Raw genomic sequence first — 24,476 nt, forward strand, 5'->3', positions numbered from 1 at the left:
TTGCCACCACCATTCCCAAAACCATCCATATCGGATCCACATGGGTGCATCCCAGATGTTTAGCAAACACCATTTGGGCTCAGGCTCTTCAATGTTATCACGTACATTGTTTAAACAGGACACCACTGAGCCCCAATACCTCTGTATGATTGGGCAGCTCCATAGCATGTCATAGAATGTCCCGTCATGACCACAATTTCGGGGACACAGGGGTGAAGCTATTCTCCCCATTTTTGCCAAGGCGTTACAAGCGTAATAGCTCCTATGGAGAATTTTCAGTTGTACTAAACAAAATCTTGCTCGGATAGCTACTTCCCTAGGGGATGCTAAGGCCTCTTACCACTCGTCATCATCTAACTTCCCTATGTCACGTGTCCAATGTGCTCTCAGGCTCCCACATACATCTGGCAGGTTATTGATAATTTAACGATATGTGAGAGACGTTGCCTTTTTAGGCACGTGTTCGGACAATAAGCGGTCTTCAAGCGTGGATGATTCAGGGAGGTCTTCCCTTCCAGGTAACACTTTATAGAGTACATGTCTGATTTGGAGGTAGCTGTACGACTCAGTATTGGCGAGTTGAAACCTTGTCTAGAGATCCGCAAAGGAAAGGATGCGTGGCATTACGGTCCTTTCGATAGACTGGTTCTATAGCCAGGAGGAAAGTCCATTGATTAATAGCAGTTAAGTGAGCTGCCCGCTAATAATTACGTATGTCCGGCATAAAATGTGCAAGCATGCAGTAAATGTGTAAAAAACGGTCTTATTGTTATTACATTATTGCAGTGACATAACTACTCAAATGGAATAAGAAAATGCCATAGCTACTCTACTGTAATAAGTTATTACAGTTCAGTTGTGGCCTAACCATGCATGCTGCAATAGTCAGCACACAGCGCGTAAGGCACTGTTATAATTGCTGTATAAACAAAGGCGGGAACTCGTGTTTCTGCTCTTTCCTCTCTAATTGCATTACAAGAAAGCAGTAATCTTTTTCCAAGTTAACAAACTGCTGAACTACAGTCTCTTTTGAAAGTGATTTACCATGAACTACTTAAGATATATATTTCACATATATTCTGCAAAACTGTAACCAAAGGGCCTCTTTCATGGGGGGATTAGGGGTTTAAGCATTGATTTAAGAGAGGGTTGGGAGAAGGGCGATAGTGTAACCATGTTTTATGAGCGATAAGTTACCCTCACCATACTTAATCTAAAGGTCACCTTGATGTTCTGTGACTATATGATGGAGCTAGGCCTTCTGCCACTTTCCTCTATGTGGCCAACTACCCCCAGGGACTTGTAACATCCCTCTCATGGACCGCAGGGCCTACTCTATCCTGCATGATATACAAGAGAGTCCACAATACTCTGTCTTTGATGCACAAGAGTAGACGCATATTAACACTAGCTTGGAACAGTTTCACTAGTTCTTCTACAGATGCAGATCCCTGATGACTGAAACTCAAGAGACCCCGTTGTACACTGAGTAAACACAGCACATCGCCAACCAGAAAGGACTTTTGTACATTTCTGCATTTGGAAATGTCATTCTAAAGTGCATTCATACTTCCTAACGTTTATTTTTGTTCTCCATGAATACAAATATTTGCTTCTATGTAGGACCCCCCTTTCCCTAAACCCCAACTAATTATGGGAATGTTCGCTCTTTAGTCCCTATTTAAGGTTTATGCCTCACTGTGAAACAAGTAAATCTGGGTGGAAAAGTAATGCCAAACGTTTGTTTGATAGCTTGTGGATGGTTCTCAACGTTTGCACCTAGATGCACTGAATGATCACAAGTCCACCCAAAGAGACGATTCACCCACAGAGCAGTGGGGTAACAAAGGCAGCCACGGTGCTGGGGGGGTGGGGTCGAGCTCCAGGGGCCCCTTCAGCACAACACCTGGATTGAGTGAGCCCTGAGGTGGGCCCCCTCCATGTTCTGTGTACGGGGCCCCCTCTAGTTTCGTTACGCCGCTGCCACCGGGAAACGTCATCAGGTCAGCAGAAATTTGCATACAATAGTGCCATTTGCAAGTGCAAATTCACACCGTATTCGATTGGGAATGTTGATGTAAATGAGGTGTTAGTTCACACATTTACTATATATTTATTACAAGTTGTTGGTAGCGCTACATGTCTTGCTTTGGTTATTTTATGACACACAAGATAGGGCAACAGTCATAGCTTAGTGGTGTTGTTAGCAGGGCCGGCTTTAGCGCTGGTGGTGCCACCTCCTCGGATTCCCTCACTACCACCCTGCAAAAGTGCCCCTCATCTCTCCATAGCCCATCTCACATACATTTAATTACTTTTAAAGCGCTGGTAAAGTCTGGCTTTACTAATCCACTCAGCTATCCATATAAGACATAGGGGGTCATTCCAACTTTGGCGGGTGGCGGAGGACGCCCGCCAAAGTTCCCCCGCCAGAAGACCGCACCGCGGTCAAAAGACCGCAGAGGTCATTCTGGCTTTCCCGCTGGGCTGGCGGGCGACCGCCAAAAGGCCGCCCGCCCGCCCAGCGGGAAAGCACCAGCAACGAGGATGCCGGCTCCGAATGGAGCCGGCGGAGTTGCTGGTGTGCGACGGGTGCATGGGCACTGCAGGGGCCCCCAGGGGCACCACGACACCCGTTCCCGCCAGCCTGGTTCTGGCGGTGAAAACCGCCAGAACCAGGCTGGCGGGAAGGGGGTCGGAATCCCCATGGCGGCGCTGCTTGCAGCGCCGCCGTGGATGATTCCCTTGGGCAGGGATAAACCGGCGGGAAACCGCCAGTTGCCCTTTTCTGACCGCGGCTTTACCGCCGTGGTCAGAATTGCCCATGTAGCACCGCCAGCCTGTTGGCGGTGCTACCTCCGGCCTCCACCCTGGCGGTCTATGACCGCCAGGGTCGGAATGAGGCCCATAGTTCTGTTCTTTACAGCAGGCATACTAACCCTCTGCGCTACTTCATATCGAGTCAAAACTGCCACTGGACAAAACTCTGATCTCTCTCTCTCTAGCAAGAACCTTAATCACAAGAGTTATCTTGGCATTTTAATGCTTCCTGAAGGCTGGACACACAAGGAACTTTTTAGCAGGTGCTTTCAAATAGCAAGTTTCGTAGGTTATTGCTAAACACAGCTCCCCCTGAGGTCCGTGCCCCCACCCATCCAGGTGAGCGCCCGGTGCGGCCGCACTGGTCGCACCGCCCTAAAGCCGGCCCTGTTTGTTGGCGTTGGGTCAGTGAGATGGGACCTTTTTGACTGTCTTCAGCCATGACCCTTCTGCTGCAGCTTCTCATCTATAGGCATGTCTGAAGGGTGACGAGTCAGTTTAAGGTGTTTTCTGAACTGCGTGTAATTTGGTTTGGCTCTCAGGCCTGGATTCAGCTCACCCCATAGTATAGGGCCTGGACTCTAAAAAACATGCCTCGGAGTCCATACGTGAGACATTTGACGGATTCTTGGGTTAATGAAGTTTGGGTCAATAAACAAAGGTTTATGGTTGACTGATGGGGGTTTATGGGTGAAGGTGCATTGGGATGTTTCCCCAAGGTGGTCTGCGGACAGTGCAGAGGACCTTCCACTTCATGCCTGCTTGGACTTGGAGCCAGTGAAGTGCTTTCAGTGTTGGCTAAGTGTGGTCTTGTTTGCAGAGGTTCGGGCATTTTCGGGCAGCCTAGGGTACTGTTTTTGAAATTTCACCTACAGTAGTTCAGTGCTGAGGCTTTTGCAGGGTTTTAGTAATTGATATTGTGTGCACACTTGAAGAGCCTGTTCCATATTACAAACAGAATAACACCGGAGCCGGTAGCTGCGGGAGGAGGTTGTGAGGGTGCGGCAGTGGGTGACGGCACCAAGAGCATGAAGTGTGGTGCCACCTGCAGGAGTTAGGAGGCTGACAGCAATAGAAGGCTACAAGGAAATGATTCTGAAAAGTGCATGATGGGTGAACAGGCTAATGTGAAGAGGTCAATTAAGTGGGGGGGTCAAGTTTGTTGAGGTGAGGAACTGGAGAAATATGAAAGGAGTATTTTGCAACATGTTGATGGGTAGAGGGAGGGTCGTTTGGGTGATGGCAGTAAAGGAGATGACAGAGGTGGACTCCTTTATTAACCCCTTAGCTGCTGGGCCTTTTCCCCCCCAGTGCTGAGCCCTTTTTTGGCTATTTGGGGTAGTTCGCGCTTAGGGCTTCATAACTTTTTGTCCACATAAGCTAACCACGCCAAATTTGCGTCCTTTTTTCCCAACATCCTAGGGATTCTAATGATACCCAGAGTTGGTGGTTTCCCCTGGAGGAGACCAAGAAAATAGCCAAAATACAGTGAAAATTTGGTTTTTTCCAAAAAAATGGGAAAAAAGGGCTGCCAAAGAAGGCTTGTGGTTTTTTCCCTGAAAATGCCATCAACAAAGGGTTTCTGGTGCTGAAATCACTATCTTCCCACCTTTCAGGAACGGACAGACTTGAATCAGAAAACCAAATTTTTCAACACAAATTTGGCATTTTACTGGGACATATACCCCATTTCTACTATATTTGGTGCTTTCAGCCTCCTTCCAGTTAGTGACAGGAATGGGTGTGAAACCAATGCTGGATCCCAGAATGCTAAACATTTCTGAAAACTAGACAAAATTCTGAATTCAGCAAGGGGTCATTTGTGTAGATCCTACAAGGTTTTCCTACAGAAAATAACAGCTGAAATAAAGAAATATTGAAATTGAGCTGAAAACAACAGCCATTTTTCTTTATGTTTTACTCTGTAACTTTTTCCTGCGATGTCAGATTTCTGAAAGCAATATACCGTTTTGTCTGCTGGACTCTTCTGGTTGCGGGGATATAAAGGGCTTGTAGGTTCATCAGAACCCTAGGTACCCAGAGCCAATAAATGAGCTGCACCCTGCAGTTGCTTTTCATTCTATACTGGGTATACAGCAATTCATTTGCTGAAATATGAAGAATGAAAAAGAGGTATCAAGAAAACCTTTGCATTTCCAAAATGGGATCAAGATAAGGTTTTGAGGAGCAGTGGTTATTTGCACATCGCTGAATTCCGAGGTGCCCATACTAGCATGTGAATTGCAGGGCATTTCTCAAATAGACGTCTTTTTTACACACTCTCTTATATTTGGAAGGAACAAATGTAGAGAAAGATAAGGGGCAATAACACTTGTTTTGCTATTCTATGTTCCCCCAAGTCTCCCGATAAAAATGATACCTCACTTGTGTGGGTAGGCCTAGTGCCCGCGACAGGAAATGCCCCAAAACACAACATGGACACATCCTATTTTTTTTATAGAAAACACAGCTGTTTTTTCCAAAGTGCCTACCTGTAGATTTTGGCCTCTAGCTCAGCCGGCACATACGAAAACCTACCAAACCTGTGCATTTCTGAAAACTAGAGACCTAGGGAAATCCAAGGAGGGGTGACTTGCGGGGCTCGCACCAGGTTCTGTTACCCAGAATCCTTTGCAAACCTCAAAAAGTGGCTAAAAAAACAAGTTTTCCTAACATTTCGGTGACAGAAAGTTCTGGAATCTGAGAGGAGCCTCAAATTTCCTTCCACCCAGCGTTCCCCCAAGTCTCCCGATAAAAATGATACCTCACTTGTGTGGGTAGGCCTAGCGCCTGCGACAGGAAACGCCCCAAAGCGCAACGTGGACACATCCAAATTTTGGGAAGAAAACAGAGGTGATTTTTGAGAAGTGCCTACCTGTAGATTTTGGCCTCTAGCTCAGCCGGCACCTAGGGAAACCTACCAAACCTGTGCATTTCTGAAAACTAGAGACCTAGGGGAATCCAAGGAGGGGTGACTTGCGGGGCTCGGACCAGGTTCTGTTATCCAGAATCCTTTGCAAACCTCAAAAAGTGGCTAAAAAAACAAGTTTTCCTAACATTTCGGTGACAGAAAGTTCTGGAATCTGAGAGGAGCCTCAAATTTCCTTCCACCCAGCGTTCCCCCAAGTCTCCCGATAAAAATGATACCTCACTTGTGTGGGTAGGCCTAGCGCCCGCGACAGGAAACGCCCCAAAGCGCAACGTGGACACATCCACATTTTTGGAAGAAAACAGAGGTGTTTTTTGAGAAGTGCCTACCTGTAGATTTTGGCCTCTAGCTCAGCCGGCACCTAGGGAAACCTACCAAACCTGTGCATTTCTGAAAACTAGAGACCTAGGGGAATCCAAGGAGGGGTGACTTGCGGGGCTCGGACCAGGTTCTGTTACCCAGAATCCTTTGCAAACCTCAAAAAGTGGCTAAAAAAACAAGTTTTCCTAACATTTCGGTGACAGAAAGTTCTGGAATCTGAGAGGAGCCACAAATTTCCTTCCACCCGGCGTTCCCCCAAGTCTCCCGATAAAAATGATACCTCACTTGTGTGGGTAGGCCTAGCGCCTGCGACAGGAAACGCCCCAAAGCGCAACGTGGACACATCCAAATTTATGGAAGAAAACAGAGGTGTTTTTTGAGAAGTGCCTACCTGTAGATTTTGGCCTCTAGCTCAGCCGTCACCTAAGGAAACCTACCAAACCTGTGCATTTCTGAAAACTAGAGGCCTAGGGGAATCCAAGGAGGGGTGACTTGCGGGGCCCGGACCAGGTTCTGTTACCCAGAATCCTTTGCAAACCTCAAAAAGTGGCTAAAAAAACAAGTTTTCCTCATATTTCGGTGACAGAAAGTTCTGGAATCTGAGAGGAGCCACAAATGTCCTTCCACCCGGCGTTCCCCCAAGTCTCCCGATAAAAATGATACCTCACTTGTGTGGGTAGGCCTAGCGCCTGCGACAGGAAACGCCCCAAAGCGCAACGTAGACACATCCAAATTTTTGGAAGAAAACAGAGGTGTTTTGTGCGAAGTGCCTACCTGTAGATTTTGGCCTCTAGCTCAGCCGGCACCTAGGGAAACCTACCAAACCTGTGCATTTCTGAAAACTATAGACCTAGGGGAATCCAAGGAGGGGTGACTTGCGGGGCTCAGACCAGGTTCTGTTACCCAGAATCCTTTGCAAACCTCAAAAAGTGGCTAAAAAAAACAAGTTTTCCTCACATTTCGGTGACAGAAAGTTCTGGAATCTGAGAAGAGCCACAAATTTCCTTCCACCCAGCGTTCCCCCAAGTCTCCCGATAAAAATGATACCTCACTTGTGTGGGTAGGCCTAGCGCCCGCGACAGGAAATGCCCCAAAACACAACGTGGACACATCACATTTTTTTAATAGAAAACAGTGCCTACCTGTGGATTTTGGCCTCTAGCTCAGCCGGCACCTGGGGAAACCTAGCAAACCAGCACATTTTCGAAAACTAGAAACCCAGGGGAATCCAAGATGAGGTGACTTGTGGGGCTCGGACCAGGTTCTGTTACCCAGAATCCTTTGCAAACCTCAAAATGTGGCTAAAATAACACGTTTTCCTCACATTTCGGTGACAGAAAGTTCTGGAATCTGAGAGGAGCCACAAATTTCCTTCCACCCAGCGTTCCCCCAAGTCTCCCGATAAATATGATACCTCACTTGTGTGGTTAGGCCTGGTGCCTTTGACAGGAATAGATCACACAACGGTCAATGTTGGTCCTTACGTGAGGCAGCTGTTGACCCTGGGGTGATCCATTCCTGACACAGGCACTAGGTGTAGGCACTCAAGTGGGGTAGTGTTTTTATCAGGACAGGTGAGGAGTCACTGGGTGGTAGGAATGTTGTGGATCCCAGCATATTCCTGTAGTTTGTGTGACAGAAATGCGAGAAAAATTGAGTTTTTTTTCAACATTTCAGCTTTGCAGGGTATTCTGGGTAAGAAAACTTTGGGAAATCCACACAAGTCACACCTCTGTGGACTCCCCCGAATGTCTAGTTTCCAGAAATGTTTGGGTTTAGTGTGTTTCTCTATATGGCCGCCGAATCCGGGACCAAAAACACAGGTGCCTGCCTTACAAAACCAGTTTGTTTTGCCATAGACAATTTTGATGTCTCCACAATATGATTTGGGTGGTGGAATTTGGGGCTGAACTAAATTGGGGAGCTCCCAAGAGAGCACTCTCTCTCTGCTTGCCGCCGCATTCACCTGCTCTCTGGGTTGGCCTAACCCACTATTACCCAGTTGCACGAACAGCTTGCGAAGGGACAGCAGGACTGTCCTCATCACCTCCCTCATAATGTACTGGAAGAGGAGTTTTCGAATGGGACTCCTCTGACTGAAAAATCACTCCCAGAGTCTGCGCCATTGTCCTATCCCTCAGATGCTGTCTCAGTATCTGATGTCTCAGTCTCTGATCCTATGTCAGAGCGGTCCTCTATAACCCGAGTGCAGGCAGCAGTCATCCATCAAGATGCCATCTCTGCTATTGGCTAAACTGTTGCTCTAAAACACTAGCCTACGTAGACAGTCACAAAATCGATGGTGTGTGTGAGATACGTGCAACAGTAGAGGCCACCTTACCTGCGCTTCTTCCCTCAATCAGCACGTACTTTCAAGACACTCAAAAAACACCTTGTCACATACCATTCGTCACAGTCTTTAGCACCTCCTGCGCCCAGTCCAACAATCATTATTGGTGCTTCCACTCCCTCCTCCTCGGATTCCCTCATTACCACCCAGCAAAAGTGCCCTTCATCTCTCCATAGACTTTACTAATGTACTCAGCTATTTACATAAAATACAGATGTGCTCTTTGCAGTTGGCATATAAACCTTCTGCGCTTCTTTATGGCACTAAAACTGCCACTAGACAAGTCGGACCCTTTTCCCCCCAGGGAAACCACACACATATTGACAAAAGTGATATATATATGACAGCCAACCACCTGAAACTCAACTCAAGCAAAACCGAAATAATCCTCTTTGGCCCACACAAAAACACCTGGGACCCCCCATGGTGGCCCACCACGCTAGGCCCTGCACCCACCCCCGCCAACCACGCACGCAACCTCAGCATCATCCTAGACTCCTCCCTCTCGATGACCCAACAAATCAACGCTCTTACCTCCTCATGCTTCAACAAACTCCGTATACTGAAAAACATTCAAATGGATCCCCACAGAGACCAGAAAAACTGTCACTCACGCACTCATCAGCAGCAGGCTTGATTACGGAAACGCCCTCTACGCCGGCACCACTCTAAAACTCAAGCGCAAACTACACGCATCCAGAACTCAGCAGCACAACTCATCCTCGACCTCCGCCGACACAAACACATCTCTCCACACCTCAAATCCCTCCACTGGCTCCCCATTGACAAAAGGATCACCTTCAAGATCCTCATCCTCACACACAAATCACTCCACAACACAGGCCCTGCCTACCTCAACGAGAGTCACCTTCCACACCCCCACACGAAACGTCCGCTCAGCTGACCTCTCTCTCGCCTCTGTCCCCCGCATCAAACACACCACCACCGGGGGCAGATCCTTCTCCTGCCTTGCACCCAAAACCTGGAACGCCCTCACAACCCACCTTCGCAAGACCCAAAACCTACTTCTTTTCAGGAAGGGCCTCAAAACCTGGCTTTTTGAACAGTGAACCTCCCAGCCCCTTTCCCTCCCTCCGTCCCCCCCCCCCCCCAGCGCCTTGAGACCCTCACAGGTGAGTAGCGCGCTTTATAAATCTCTTTGATATAGATCTACCTCTATATATATATATATACATATATATATATATATATATCTACATAGATATATCTATAGATATATCCATGTACCTAGATATATCTATCTACATAGATATATTTAGATCTATATATACATATATATTTTTTTTGTTGTTGTATGGTTTCCTTGGGGGCCAAAATGGCCCCCAGGAAAACCCTACAACATCTAAAAAAAAATATTGCCCCCACAGGGGGTCACCCTGCCCTCGGGCGACCCCCTGTCATTTCATTTTATTTTATTTTTATTTTTTTTTGGAAGAAAAAAAATCCCCAGGGGGCACCTACCTTTAAAAAAAAAAAAAAATTATGCCGGGGGGGGGGGGGGGGGTGCGGCCCGTTTTCCGGGGGGCGGCCCCCCCAAAGTGAAATCCCTGGTGTCTAGTGGTGTTTCCTGGCCCCCGATCGCAGCTGTGCTGCGATCGGGGGCCAGGAAACAGTTTCAGAAGGCCTCGTAAGAAAGGGGAGACTTTCCCCTTTCTTACGAGGCCTTCTGAAACTGACGTCACAAAGGGGCGGGTGGGGGGCGGGGGGAGACACGGAAGCTTCTGTATCTCCCGAGAGAAGTTAAAAAAATAATAATAAATTCTCGGGTGCGACACACCCGAGGATTTATTAATACCCTTCCTGGTGTCGGCCACTGGTCGTGACCCGCACCAGGGAGGGTGTGTGGGCTGTGGGCGTCGGCCAGTGGCCGACGCCCGCACTCAACAGGTTAAGAATCTGGAGAAGCGGAATTCCCTTTGCCTGATTATGACTGGCTCGGTGTTCCTGCACTTGATTTTCTCAGGACAGTAACACCGTATTTTACTGGCTGGTTATTACAGTTGGTAAAATCATATGAGGCTATGGCTGCTTCAGCAGGTGGTGAATGTGTGCATTAAACCCCTCAGCAAGCACAGCTGCGATCGGGGGCCAGAAACAGTTTCAGAAGGCCTCGTAAGAAAGGGGAGAGCCTCCCCTTTCTTACGAGGCCTTTTCAAAGTGTTTCCTGGCCCCCCCGATTCAGCTGTGCTGCGATCGGGGGGGCCAGGAAACCTGAAAGTGTTTCCTGGCCCCCGATCGCAGCACAGCTGCGACCGGGGGCCAGGAAACACTTTCAGGAAGGCCTCGTAAGAAAGGGGAGTGTCTCCCCTTTCTTACGAGGCCTTCCCGAACGTGGAAAAGGCCGTTTTCCCCATCAAAGCAGGAAGCGGCCGCAAGGCTGCTTCCTGCTTTGATGGGGAAAACACCTTTGAAATATCAGCGCGCCTCGCGGAGCGCTGACGTCACAAAGGGGCGGGTGGGGGGGGGCAGGGGGAGACACGGAAGCTTCCGTGTCTCCCGAGGGAAATTAAAAAAAATATATATAATCCTCGGGTGCGACACACCCGAGGATTTATTAATACCCTTCCTGGTGTCGGCCACTGGTCGTGACCCGCACCAGGGAGGGTGTGTGGGCGTCGGCCAGTGGCCGACACCCGCACTCAACAGGTTAAGAGTCTGGAGAAGCGGAATTCCCTTTGCCTGATTATGACTGGCTCGGTGTTCCTGCACTTGATTTTCTCAGGACAGTAACACCGTATTTTACTGGCTGGTTATTCCAGTTGGTAAAATCATATGAGGCTATGGCTGCTTCAGCAGGTGGTGAATGTGTGCATTAAACCCCTCAGCAAAGTGAATATTTTGCTGAATACTGCATGGTAATTCTATGTCAGCTCAGTTAGTCCCCATTCTGAGGGCTTCAGCTCGTAGTATGAGTGACCATATATGGAGATAACGGTTAGAAGCAGTAATTGCGGCCACCTGGGATCTCCACAAGCAAGTTGGCAGCAGCTATTCTCTATGGCAAATGTTTTTGGGTTACGAGTCAACATCAGGGGAATTGGAAAGTAGAATGTTGGAGGATGGGTGAGGCACAGAGGCATGACAAGGAGGCGGAGGAGGCCAGTGACTTGTCTGATATTGCTTGACTAAGTGGGAAACCTGCAGGACATTTGTTTTCTGAGCTAGAACATAATTTATGGCTCTTGTATTCGATTTGGATGATTTTGGGGGTATTTTGAAAGCCAGAGTTCATGGGTAGGGAACATGGAAGGAGGTTTGTGAAGAAATGAGTTAACCATCTAAAGGGATAGGGTGAGGATTTGGTTACTGTGTTAAAAAACGGATCAAGTGCAGGGGTAAGGTGGTTTGTATACGAGAATGTGGAAATTTCTTAATCTGCCTTGTAAAGGCTTTTCTGGATTTTAGGCCAATGATGGCTGAGTGACTATGCCCAGTTTTTAAAGGCAAGAGTAGTAAGACATGGTTGTGCTATCAGTTGTTACAGGCAACGTGAAAGAAATTGTGCTCGTTAGGTTTTCTGGCAGAATAGTTTGGTACCCACTCACTTAGGACTTTGTTACAGAGGAAGACAGATCATTTGGGCTTTAGAGGGACAGGATAAGGAGTGTTGGAAGATGGCGCGAGAGCGTTGCAGTAGATATGCTCAACTAGGAGGAACATTGCAATGGTGAAGGAGGTTGGTATAGTAGTGGAGGAATGAGGTTCAGGGGGTACTGATGTGCTGGTAGTTTGATGACTGTTCTGTACAATTATTACAGGCTTTTGACAGCAGACAGGTTTTGGTACTGTGGTGGCAGCTGCTGCCAACACTAGCATCATTATTTAAAGGAAGGGGCTGCCTTGACTTATTCTAGAATCATCTAGAGGAGAAAGTTCTGGTATAGGTTTCAGGTTTGAGATGGTTTATGGTTATGAAACAGGTTATGGATAGGTACACTTGTAATTTGAAGTAAGTGTATACAATAGTGAGTTTGAGAGAGGGGGTGAAGCTGGTGGTTATCGCAGAAGCAATGAGAAAAGTGAACAGGGAGATGAGAGGGTTTTGATCTGTTGGAAGCCTAAAGAGGGGAATCAGAGAAGGAGCTGCAGCACATTTTAAACATTTCTTTAAGACACTTAGGGGCATATTTATACTTTTTGATGCAAAACTGCACTAACACAGTTTTGAATCAAAAAGTTTAGCACCAGCTTGCGCCATTCTTGAGCGCCAGCCGGGTGCAATGTTTATGGAATGGTGCAAGCCAGGGAAAGGGTGGGCTAGAGTAAAAACAAAAATGACGTTAACCTGGGTTGGGATGGCGGTATGGGAGAAGGGGGTTTTGCACCAAAAAATGACAGGCTGGTTAGAGGTAAAAAAAATGCCTCTAACCAGCCTAGCGTCATTTTCCGATGCAAAACCATCCATACCACATGACTCCTGTCTTAGAAAAGACAGGAGTCATGCCCACCACCCCAATGGCCAGCACAGGGGACCAGGGTCCCCTGGGCATGGTTATTGCACCCTGTGCCATGCAGGGGACCCTAAGCTGGCCCCGATGGCACTTTGAATAAAAAAATAAATACTTACCTATACATACCCTACTTACTTGGGATGGGGTCTCCCACCCTCCGGTGTCCCTCTGGTGTCGGTGGGGTGTTCCTGGGACTTGAGGAGGGCACCTGTGGACTCATTCCATGGTGTTTAACCACGGAAATGGGTCCACATGTCCCCTAATGCCTGGTCTGACCCAGGCGTTAAATAATGGTGCAAAGCAAGCTTTACACCATTATTTATCCCCTCCTCCCACCCGTGCTTCATTTTAGCACCGGGGATAAATATGGGGCTATGAGGTTAGCAACATTTTTTAGATGGGAGCGCCTACCTTGCATCTCATTGACGCAAGGTAGGTTCACACATCTAAAAACTGGTGCAAACTCCAATATTTTGACGTTAGACGGCTCTAACGTTAAAAAATATAAACATGGAGTTAGTTTTGCGCTGCATTTGCGTAAAACAATTACGCAAATTTGGCTCAAATGGAGTATAAACATGCCCCTTAGGTATACCGACTTGTCTGACATTTTGAGAAGGACATAGGCCCTGATTACGACTTGGTCGGTATATCGCGACCCGTGCCTAAGCCCCTGTTTATGCACAGGTTGTAAGTACGAGTTGGCAGGTATTTAAAGCATCGGATGTGTTAAATACCTCAAACTTCGTTACATTTCGGCAAAGCAAACCTGACAAAATTCAACGGGAAAAAGCATATGATATTTACGGTATCATGACGATTTCGATGCATTAAACACCAAAATTCGCATGTTATTCCCCACCTACTTGCAATAGGTGTTATTTATCGCACCCAATAAATAACGTACCCCATGGCATTGCTATTTATCAGGTCCAGTAAGTAACACCTAAACTCGTAATCAGGGCCATAGTATTATTATCAGATGGATTTAGTCACCCACCAAATGAGGCAAATATCCGTTTAAATTAATATAACTTGAGAAAAAAGGATGCTTCATTTATTGAACCCTCTTCTAGTGGGGGTAATGAAGCTTTCAGTTACCTCTAGTCCTACGTAGAATGTTTTTTAAAGTAAGAGGCTTACTTCAATGTTCTTACTTGCACTGAATACAGTTGAGGATGTCCGTGTACTTTTTTAGGCTCCGAAATGAAAGGATATTCCCCACTGCAGATATGCAAAATGTATTCTACAGACAAATTGCGAACATTGGGCAGAAAAGAGAATGTACAAGCCTTAGGGAGTAAGGTGTGAGCATCTAGCAAATCGCAAGCCAGTCACTAATAAATAACTGGTTTGTGGCTACTAAAACTTAAAAGTGCAGTGTGTGAAACCCCAAAAATCAAGGGTTTCAACAACATAAAACTGCAAATACCATTATGCGTTTGCCTAAATACGATTTGCTTACACTATGTCTGTCAATTTCACAATTTGCAAATAGGTGCAAAAGGTGCATACTGCTCTAGCAAATTACCATCAAGTGAAGTAGGTGATAAGCAGATGTAAAGCATAAAAACAGGACTCTAATGAATGTCCCCATAATTGCTGCACTGTGGATCATGGCAGCTAGACTGAGGATTGTGGGAGTGCTGAAGGTGAGATGGAGGGGACAGGAGGAAATATTCCGGGTCAAACCCACAATCTTCTAACAAACTGAGGAGGTCTCTGGCAAGTACAAGCCGAATAGTCAGGTGGAATAAGATTCAGTAGATGAGATGGACCCTGTGCTAAGTTGTGACACCTAAGGAAGTGAGGCTAGCGTTACATATGTGCAAGACCTATGTAATACTCATGGTCTGGCCTCAGGCAGTTTTCAGGACACTGCGTGACAGTAGGTGCCCTTTCCTGGTTTGTCAGCAACTTCTTGGTTGCCATATTTACTAGGATAAATACCCGCTTTGTCTTCACCAACACTTGACAGGAATTGCTACACATGAAGGAGTTGTTCTATGGAATTGCACTTTTCTCATAGGTAATATGTTGCCTGCACGGGACACATATATCGATCTGTCCAACCCCTGCCACTGAATATATGTACTTCAGTTACTTAAAAAGTCACTCACTCAACATACATGTGGAATGAAATGCAATTCAGTGCTGGCTACCTTATTACAGACTTCCTGATATGATTCCCTGGGAGTACCCGTGATTCCTACATGTTCAAGCACTATGGGTCTCCAAATGTCTGCTCATAGACATTTGCCTATTGGGTAAGTCACATATAAACGGTCTTCAGCCTACACAAGCGATGCCGTGATGTACTTCAATAACTATGGTTCATGACTGTTGTAGGTGACGGTGCATATGCCTACCGCTCCTAAGCCCTGGCTCCTCACACCACAGCTGAATGCGTGAATGTACACTGCAGCACACAGGCGTATATGGTCAAACGTGGAGTGCACATTTGGACCCCTGAAAGGTAGATTCAGTTGTCTACAGAAAGGTGAGGTGCATTGCCGTATGCCACTGAGATGGCCTGCATGATCATTGCCTATTGTGCAGTGTTACACAATATTGCAACCTGAAAAGGACTTCCCATAGTACCACATAGACACAACTTAGATGATGAGAAATCCCCCACCTCAAACCCTCCAGCCCCTCCCTCTAGCAACGGCTGCTGAAAGAAGGGCACACAAGACAGACATCACACCAAAGGCTTCTCAGTTAAGGGGAGGTTATATTCAACTAAGACGTCATGAGATATGTACAGTTTGCATGAATACCAACAACATTTCTGTTTATTCACAGAGTGAAACAAATGAGAAACAATAACACTCCAAGCTTATATGCTCCGGGGGTACCAAGATCTGACATAGCATATAAGATGTCAACAGCTGTGACTTCGCTCCTGTTAACAGCGGGCCTGTCTATGGTGTACAGCGTCCTAATGTTTAAATATCAGCAGCAGGCAAACTGCTCAGGCTAGATGCCTCCTCGCTATCTTTTGCAGGCTTTTGTTCATTGACTGGCACATGTTTGTACAGTCTGCAACACTTCAGGGGCTGACGTGACCTGAGCCAGGTCCCTTGCCACATCCCAGCATCAGTGGATCATCTCTCTCTGCATGTGTGCAGTCTTCCTTGGAAGATCAATGAAAGGTGCATTCACTGCCACAACCAGGGAGTCCATATTTCTGTTTATGCTTGAAAGCCTTGGGTGATAACGGGCACCACCAAATTCTTTCCTCAGTACCTTTTTTGTTTTTTATTTTATCCTACACACATATTCCTCAAGCAGCCAGACCTCTCCTCTGGTAGGGGTAACCCCCCTCTGCCGCTTCGGAAACACTTTTGCTTGGCCTCAATGCAGCTGTACACAGCCTTCTCAGTCATTGTAGCATTAAGTGAGACCTTGCAGTGGGCTGTGGGTGGCGTTCCCAGGTTGTGTTGGAGTACGTCTGTGATGAACCACTATACTACATTTAGCCATGGTTTTTGTGGTGGTGGTGTTGGTAGGTAATGGTTTACTCTACTGTTGTGTTCAAACAATTTAGTTTTTCCAAAGATGTGCTAATACTAACATGAAACATTCAAATCTTCAGTAAAATGAAGTAATTAACATCAGAACCCAACCATTACCCAAGTAATTATTATCAGAAACCAACCTTCCTTAACCCCACCCCTCCTCAATTGCACCATATTGTAGTACATAAATGAAGTTCTTTTCAAGAAGTTACTCCCAAAAGTGTCCTGTGTGCAATAAGCACAGGGCTTATCTCCCTTTAGTTTTCCCCATCCCATCACCCTCGGCGAGCTGGAATCTCAGGAATCTCAACGTGGCAGGGCATCTCAAGTCCTGGGACTCCTCCATTAGGTGAGATATTGAGGGATGCCATATCGCATTGAGAGTAGTGCATTCATCTTGTATACCATCTGTAGGTATCTTCTTTGCCAGGAGGTTCCACAGCCGGCAGGCCCAATTCACCATATTGGGTGCACACTTATCTTTCCAGCGTGCCCAAACTTCATGTTTTGATGCAAAGAGCATGTGAACTTTCATCATCCAATTGGTTTCCCTCCGGTACTTCCAATTTTTTGGGCACTGTCTCAGGATTGTCAGAGCTGGATACAGTGGCATTGAGAAGGCCCACCAACTTTTTCATATGGCTAAGGACGTCCTTCCAAAATATAGTCAAAACTGGTCATGTCCACCAAATGTGTTACATAGTGCCCTAACTGTGATGATCCCTTCCAACAATTACTATCTGTAAAAGGATAGATATGCTTCACTTTGTGTGGGGTACTATACCAATCATCCAAAATGTGGTCACCGGTCTCTCTCCACTGGACTCTCCGAATCATTTTCGGAATATCTTTCCATAGCCTAGCCCATACAACTTCCGTGACTACTGTGTCTAACATATCCTCCCTCTTTTGCATGTAGGACCATTTTTGTGCGGGTGGCCTATGTGTCAGTGTTCTGTAGATGGCTCAAATGAGGCCATTAGTCAACTCGTATGTAGGAAAAAATGTTTCGTACAGGGTGAACTCTCCAGTGGTTGCTTATTTGTTACTAGGCTGCATGGCCCAGCACTTAAGCTGGAAATAACTGAATATCTATTTTGTTCAATTTATTTCCGGCCTTACACTGGTTGAACGTTTTGATTACCTCTTTTATGAAACAGTCCTGTAACGTGGTACAACATTTTTCTTTTCATGTTTGGAAACGTAACTGTAGGTGTAAAGTCAGGATTACTAAAGAGTGGAGTGAAATAAAATGAGCATTATGTCAACATGGGCACATGAGTCCCACACCGCCATCAGCGGGCGTATAATATAGGAGACATATGCTACTCTGGGCCTGGCTGCCTGGAGAGCCAAAGAATGTCCCACAAAGACCTTCCCATAAGGCTCCTTTCCATGACGGGCCAATGCTTCTCAGTCTCTTGAAGAAACCATTCAAAGACGAACCATAGCTGGGCCGCTGAATGATAAGCTTTTGGGTTGCAAACTCCCAATCCCAAAGGCTCCCTGGCACTTCTTAGAATCTTCCCGTTTAACCTGGGTTTGCTATTCTGCCATATAACTGTGGTTGGGTAAGCTCTGAGGAGTGGCAGGGGTCTACTGGCAGTGCTTGAAAGAGATATAACAGGCGTGGGAGAATATTCATCTGTAATGTGGCCATTCTTCCCGGCATCATATCTGCCTTTAGTTACCTAATCAGAGGTGGATAATTAGCTCGGTAGAGATCTTCCAATCTTGGAGTCAGATGAATACCCAGGTATTTAAACAATATCTTGGTCCACTTAAAGGGAGAAGTTTACTTTGTTCTTTAGTTGTTGTGTCTTGCACCATTCCTCAACTTCCCCTGCATCTACATGCTGCATTGCCACATCCCTGGGTAAGGGAGTGTTTTAGGGTAACATAGAAGTGGTATGTGGGAGCTGACAGTACATTGCTGCATGGCTGTTCTGCAGAATATCCATGGTTATGGTATAGTATGGTGTGGAGTGCTTCATGTCGATGCAGGCAAGGGCGTAGGTGTATCATGACTGAAATGCGCTGCCATACTTTCAAGATTTATTTTTGTTTCAAGAAGACAACAATGCAACAAAATGGAGAAAAATAACATCCATCTAGTATGTCATAGTGTGCTAAATAGCACCTCGAGGCAAATTGGTCCCATTCAAGCAATAAATCGAGTCAAATTATCTAAAATGGGGTCCTACTGGCACACACACATTTCAGCATCATTAATTAAATACTATCTAGCAACAAAACCAGTCTTTATGTTTTGTTTTAAATTTTATGACAAATTCAAAACCAGTATTATATGATAAAATTAATATTTTGTTTAATTAGTCTAACATTATTAGATGGTGGGTTTAAGCACATTCTTTTCCAAATGACTTACAATATCCAGACTTGAGCTGTAACACAATCCTCGAACAATTTGGAATCATGCAGAGGACCTGTGACTACAGCAGTTAGTAGCTATATCATCTTGATATGGCCGCCGGCTGGTTTCTTCACTCAGTATTCCCCAAACTTTCAGTCCCCTTGAGATCTGCAGTTTGTCAGATCTCTTTAAATGTAACTTTTTTCTGAAATGAGCTAGAGGTCACTTTTATAACTTGCACAGACCACAACTCTTATGCCTCCTACTCATGCTAGGACCTTGTGTTCAACGTTTCCCCTGCAGTATATTTAATTATGATGTAGCATAATGTACCGAGGCTAACAACTGCCAGCGCAGAATGCCACATTTGTCACAGACTGTGCCCATGGCTGCAGAACAAAGATCATTTAGCCCTGATTCTACCTGGGCCACATCCACTAAAATCTCAGTCGGGCTTATTTTTCAGAAGTTATAACGCCAGTCAATTTCAATAAGGCAAGGTGGAAAATACTGACTTGGTATTTTTGTTCTCGGAATAGTTTACCTGCAATATTAAAACTCAGATCTGAGACATGTAACGAGTTTGGCTCGGAGGAATGTGTTGATGTTTTTGAAGAACTGGAGAAAGTGCCCCAAAGTGTGGAATTTCAACTATCACCTGTTGTACTTGGAGCTGAGTGGAGCCCAAGGGGTCAGCTTTCCTTTCTGATCTTTCCACACACATTTCCTGTACCTGGAAAGCCAGGCAACGATAGAAAATCTAGAAGTAATTTCCAAAATGGTAGAAAAGTGGGAAAACTCTGAATTGTCTCACATCTGCTGTGTAACCAGGAAATCTGAACTTTCCGTAGAAAATCTGCGCCACATGTTTGGCCTCTAGTCGCTAGTTATGAGCTGTCAATGTGCACTGCACCCTATTGGAACCTCCACCACCCACAAAATAAGCATTCGAACGACGCCCCCTTGCACTGATGTACAATTTAACAAACAGAAGAGCAACAGAGATTTACCATGATGGCTGTGTGGCTGGAAGGCTCATTTCCAGAGCAGATTGAACATGCCTATCACTGCCACTTCAGGCTGCCATACAGGCAACACCTGACCACTGCAGGGACTATCACACCTCAACAACTGGAAAAGAATGATTTCACGGGTCATGCTAAAGTCCAGACCTACTACCACTTATCATGGGAAGACAAAAGGATGGTCTCAATTTAATCTACCAATAGAAGTGTAATGGAGAATCTACATTTACTGTTGATGACACCAAGGGGTGGAACCTGATTTTCAGGGGCACGCTACCACACAGTGTAGGAATTTAAGCCCCCACGCCTGCCAGTGGTGACTGGTAGAAGTGCCCAGAAGTGTCTCTTTGTGTAATGAGGAGCACGATCTCCCCACATTCTCCCCCTTCTCCATTCAGAAGCAACCCCATCTACCTAGTGGCAGGAGTTGTGATAAAACATTCCAGACATACAGTCTGTTTCTACATTGTGAAAAGACATAATGTGGTATTTGTAACACCGTGTAATAATCAGTAGCCTGATAACAGAGATTCCAGCTGGATCATTATATTAAGACTGCTGTACTGCATTTTTTGTCCTATTACATATTACATCGGGGGCCAAAGGGTACTTTCAGTCCCGTTGAATGCATTGGCGCTGTACCAGTGCCTACGTATTCCTGAGGAGTATGCCTGGCTCCAAGGGGAGCATTCTCTACGGGCAATGTCCCTATCCCAGCGCATGTCTCAGTTATGGAACTTGAGCAGAGGTAAAACCGCATAGGGTGGTGAGCACATTGCACACATTCTCTCATGGAGGAGTATTTTTGAGGTAGCCAGAAGTATACTTAGGAGCCTTTGACCTTGGATTGTGACCCCTTCCCAACGGGACTCTGTCTGCCTTGCAAAGGCATCTGTGGCCACGAAGGAGACAACTGCTCTGCCACTATGGGCATAGCGATCCAGGCACACATTCAGTTGGCTTAGCATATGTGCAGTGGCTCCGTGCAGTACATATATATTGCAGCTCTCTGGGCAGTAGTTTTCATGTTGCATAATGGCTTTTTAATGTTATTTTAAAAGAACAGATAAACTGTAAATCCTATTAAAACAATGAAATGTTGAGAGCTAATTTGAAGACAATGGAGTGGGTCAGGGCCAGTAATGATTGGTACAGACCTTCTCCACTATCTATGAATTGTGTTTCTCCATTTGTAATATAGAACATTCCACACCTAGCTTTAGAGGCCTCCGGCCTCCAGCTATTATAGTTATGAGGCCCTTACCCTGTGGCTCTGCCTGTAACTTGGGTTGAGGGTCTTTAATAACCATTATTGCACTCAGCAGCAGGCTGTAACGCCTAGGTACAGACTGATTCTGAATTCCAGTTGCATAGTAGTCAGATTGACATTTGTCCAGAATTCCCTCCTACTTTATGCTCATAGTTATGATAAAGGAACATGTATGACCTGAGCTCAGTGTCACTCCATCCCATGGATTTGTTAATGCAGAGCACAACACACGTCCGCCCCTTGGAGCATCTTGGCGCTGAATAGTAGCTGTTCATTGTCACCCAAGTGAATGGTACTCGTTTTATTGATCTTGGAATGATGAGAGACTGAGTGAGTCCGCCGGGATTTGGACCACTAGAACACTCTCCAATGGTTTCTTAACTTTGGCTAAGTTTTCTATGATCGCCGTTCAGGCCCCCTCAACCTGTTCCAATGAGGGGTGCTGGAGAGTGATTTTACTCTATTCTCTCCAGCGTATTCTTCTCTTATCCATAGGAATCTGTGCCTGGAAGCCATCTTATTTTATGCAGTATTTCGTGGGCTGAAGACCAGACCACCAGACCACTAACATGACGTAAACACGGTGTCTCGTTGATGGCGATGGTGAATTCAACTCTGATCTGGATAAAAGCCGAGTTTGGGGTCAGTTTCATAATCTCAGTTGTCTTTCTGGAAAGCTGCTCAAGATAATATACTGCCAAAACAGTTTGCGGCCCAAACCTGTAAAGATTTCTCGGCAAAAGTGAAACTTTTGCTAGTTCCCAGAAGCTGGACGGGAGTTGTGGCAGGATCCACTTAAGAGGCTTTCAGCAAGTATGGCAGCGTTCTAAATGTAAGGTAAAGTTCGCTCGAAAAACGTCTCTTTCCCTCAGATTTGTTTGACTTCAGTAACAAAGGCACTTGGAAACATATAAATGTCATGGAAAGTACTAGCTTTTAAATAAGTGTATGGAAAAAATGTAAACTATTATTAGGCTTCCCCGCAGTTAGCATCAATTTTAATGATGAGCTGAGACAGCTTCAATGACGTTGTTGTGGCGCTGACAAACTTTCTGGCTCTGCGGGTGTGGGCTTGCTGATTTCTATCCCTGTGGGCTTGCCACAGTTTCTGTATAATTCAAGCTATGCATGTGCGAAGCATCCAAGATTCACAACGCTTGGGGGACCAAGGAAGATTCAGGAGGGATCTAAAGGCAAGGATGTAATAGCTTGACATATATGATCGGAATCCAGTCGCGGCCTGTCCTTTAGGGCGGAGGGGCCATGCCCCCCCCACCTTTTGCCCCTCATGAAGAGTGTCTGTCAGGCTGAACCAAGGTCAGCCTGACAGACACTCTTCATGTTCAGGTCAGGCAGCCAGGAGAAGTCATGCTCGATTTGCCCAGACTCCTGGCTGCCTGAGCTGAACTTTGCTGGGCTGAAGAGGTCACATCTCCTATGGGCGTGACCTCCTTGGCTCAGCAAAGGTGCCTCAAGGCCCTCCCCTGGGTGACGAGGAAAGCGTCACCCATTGACTTTGACCTGGGCACTTCAGGTCAATCAGTGACACTTCATCACAGAGTGGGGTGGGGTCAGCAGTCTCACTGACCCCGTCCCACTCTGTGACGAGGCTGGGACTGTTGCCTTCCCTCATTGGCTGAGGTCAGCCAATGAGGGAAGGCAGCAGTCCCAACCCTCCTGGGACCTCCGAGGCTAAAGGTAAGGGTGTGTGTGATCTTTTAATATGAATCTTTGGTGCATGCGTGCATGTTTTAATGTTATGAGTGTTGTTAATGGATGTGCGTGCATGTGTGTGTGTGTGAAAGAATGAGTGTCTGTATGTGTGTGTGATCTTTTAAAATGAATGTTTGGTGCATGCATGCATGTTTGAATGTTATGAGTGTTGTTAATGGATGTGCATGCGTGCATGTATGTGTGAAAGAATGTGTGTGTGTGTGTGTGTGTGCTTCCCGCCCCACTCCCCTCCCTCCTAAAGCTGCCGGCCGCCGCTGTCAGAAGCTAGCATAATGTCTGGTAAAATGAGACTGGAGGCGTGCCAAAGGTGCACCCCTTCTCCAAAAGCCACAGAGGGCACTAAAACGAGCCAAGAGCTGCCAACACTAAGAACAGCTTCACATCCACCCCTGATAGAAGACAGATTAAGTGACCAGAAACCAGGCAGTGTTTCCGTTGAAAGTGATACAGGATAGCCCTCAGTCTGCCACAATCAGAGTGACACTTGAACAACAGGTGTGGCCGCATAACCAGGGTTGTAGCCTAGTCAGTAATATTTGTGAGTGTGATAATAAAAAAGCAGCGGGCTGCTGTGTGGAGGAGGGAGATGACCATGGGTCCGGATGGACTGTTTCCATGAGGAACAGGATCAGTACTGATTTGCATTAGGTCTCTGTCTAGCATGGTAGAGTGGGTGAAAAACGCAAAGGCGGCTATGGCGAAGGAGCATTGTCCCACTGGCTGAGCCAGAAGCAAAACATATAAGACAATAGTTTACTATTGTTTTATTTTTCTGCTTCTGGCACAGCAGAGCAGGGAGGGGTGGGGCTGGGCCACAGGAGTTTGGAGGGGGGAGGAGAAGAGAGTGCACCTAAGTGTACATGTGTGTTTGGCCAGACATCTGAGACCACTTAGGTTTCTCCAGCCTGGCTGTGTTTAACAGCTGGGCTGGAGAAACTGCACAGACCCCAGGGATGTGTCTGAACGGCAGTCACTGCTGCTCACAACAATCCTGCCTCTGCTTTCATGCTGGGTTATGCATGAAAGCAGCACCACGATTGCTAGGGAGCATGTGCTGGTGTCCCAGCAGTGAATGCTGGGACACCAGAAGAAGAGTAGCACGAGGCGGCAGGAGGCAAAAGGGATGGAGGCAAGATAAGTGTTTTTTTTATTTTTTTTATCTCATCTCGGCCCCCTCCCCTTGATTTATGTGACAGCCGCCGCTGGAAATCGATGGGTTGGAATTCTACCCTGAGTGATTACCACCAGTTAAACTATTTGCAAGCATTCATCCCATCACCTTTTGGGTGTGTGATTGCCAGAAGTATGCTTGGAAACCTGAGACTGGTGCAGGTTTCCAAACAGACTAATGCCAATGTTTTTAAATCCAAAAAATAGTAAATTTGCACCCACTGAAGGAGTACTTCTTAGGTGCAGATTTATAATTTATTTGGTAAACCAGTCACTATATATGTTTCCACCCCAAAAAATGAAAAAGTCAACATCTCCTTAAAATGAAAACAATGAGAAAAAGTACACAGAAATAGCAAACCCCTCTCAGGGCACCTAGAAACAACTACCAAGCAAAGAATGCCTTGGGGCAGGGGTCATACCCTGCCTGAAGCTAAGCCCCTGCCTGTTCAACCTGGGCCTTGTGGTTCTCCCTGAAAACGTATTACTA

This window comes from Pleurodeles waltl, chromosome 1_1 (genome assembly GCF_031143425.1).
Source record: "Pleurodeles waltl isolate 20211129_DDA chromosome 1_1, aPleWal1.hap1.20221129, whole genome shotgun sequence".
Lineage (NCBI taxonomy): Eukaryota > Metazoa > Chordata > Amphibia > Caudata > Salamandridae > Pleurodeles > Pleurodeles waltl.